Here is a 1,502-nt window from a genome sequence, read left to right as displayed (position 1 = left end):
TAACTCTGCCTCTCAAATAAATAATTTTTTTCAAACTTTTTTTTTTTACAGGCAGAGTGGACAGTGAGAGAGAGAGACAGAGAGAAAGGTCTTCCTTTTGCCGTTGGTTCACCCTCCAATGGCCACCGCGGCCGGCGCACCGCACTGATCCGAAGGCAGGAGCCAGGTGCTTCTCCTGGTCTCCCATGGGGTGCAGGGCCCAAGCACTTGGGCCATCCTCCACTGCACTCCCTGGCCACAGCAGAGAGCTGGCCTGGAAAAGGGGCAACCGGGACAGAATCCGGCGCCCCGACCGGGACTAGAACCCGGTGTGCCAGCGCCACAAGGCAGGGGATTAGCCTAGTGAGCCATGGCGCCGGCCTTCAAATAAATAATTTTTTAAAAAAGGAAATAGCATAAAATGCTCCAGGGAAATACAAGGAAAGAATAGGGCACAGGTATATTGGGATCTTCACAAGTAGCAGGCGTAAAATCAAGGATTTTGTGATCCCTGAAGAAGACTGCTGGGACAGAGACCAGGACCGTGTGATAGACCAATAGGAGGGAGAGGGGGTTATTCTGGAGCTGGGCCTGGGAGTACGTTTGACAGAGTGCGACTAGGAGGTGATGGATATGATGGTGGCTAGGGAGGTTTGAATGACTGTGGTGGCTATAATAATATGGCTATGGAAATGATGGCTTTGATGACAGAATGAGAGATGGATGAGGTATGGGAGGACATGGCTACGGTAGAGCTGGTGATGCCAATTCAGGTTTTCATGGTGGTCATTTTGTACAGATAAAAGGGCTGCCGTTTCTTGCAACTGATATTGCTAATTTCCTCTTACCACTAAATCCAATACAAGTTCATATGGATATAGGGGCTGACGGCAGAGCAACAGGAGAAGCAGATGTCGAGTTTGTGACACATGCAGATGCAGTAGCTGCCACGTCTAGAGATAAAAATAATACGTGACATCAATACGCTGAGCTCTTCTCGAATTCTGCTCCTGGTGACGGCTCTGGAATGGGAGGCTACGGCAGAGGTGGAATGGATAATTGAGGAGGATATGGACCTGTTAGAAGAATGGGAGTGGGGAACGTTACAGTGGAGGATATGGTACTTACCGATGGCTTGGGTGGTTAGGCCGTGGTGGTGGAGGCAGTGGCGGCTACTGTGGGCAAGGCGGCATGAGTGGATGGCGTGGGACGTACTGAAAGCCTTACCACCAACACACGTACAAGTTCCAACAACAGCGTCTGCTTTACTAGACTTTCTTACAGATTTTTTTTTTTTTTTGTATTTTAAGAACTTTACAATGACTGGAGGAATGTGTTTTCAAAATATTGTTTGGTAAAACAACAGCTTGGGATGGGAAAATCTGTTTTCTGTAGATTTTATTTGTTGCACACTTTGACTTAAAAATAAATTTTTATATTCAGTTCACCAAAAAAAGAGAGAAATAAATCTTCTGGAGAGAAATACCAGGCCCGGGTGCAGCATGTTAATCATCCACTCGTGA

General features: G+C 47.1%; 1 pseudogene; it reads left to right on the top strand.

Moving 5' to 3' along the window:
- Positions 1 to 691: 691 nt before the first annotated feature.
- On the top strand, positions 692 to 1,197 carry LOC100341719 (heterogeneous nuclear ribonucleoprotein H3 pseudogene; annotated as a pseudogene).
- The last annotated feature ends 305 nt before the right edge of the window (positions 1,198 to 1,502 follow it).

Source organism: Oryctolagus cuniculus, chromosome 20 (assembly GCF_964237555.1).
Source record: "Oryctolagus cuniculus chromosome 20, mOryCun1.1, whole genome shotgun sequence".
In the NCBI taxonomy this organism is placed as follows: Eukaryota; Metazoa; Chordata; class Mammalia; order Lagomorpha; family Leporidae; genus Oryctolagus; species Oryctolagus cuniculus.
The sequence above is the reverse complement of the archived record's forward strand: the minus strand, read 5'-3'. Positions and strand labels throughout refer to the sequence as shown.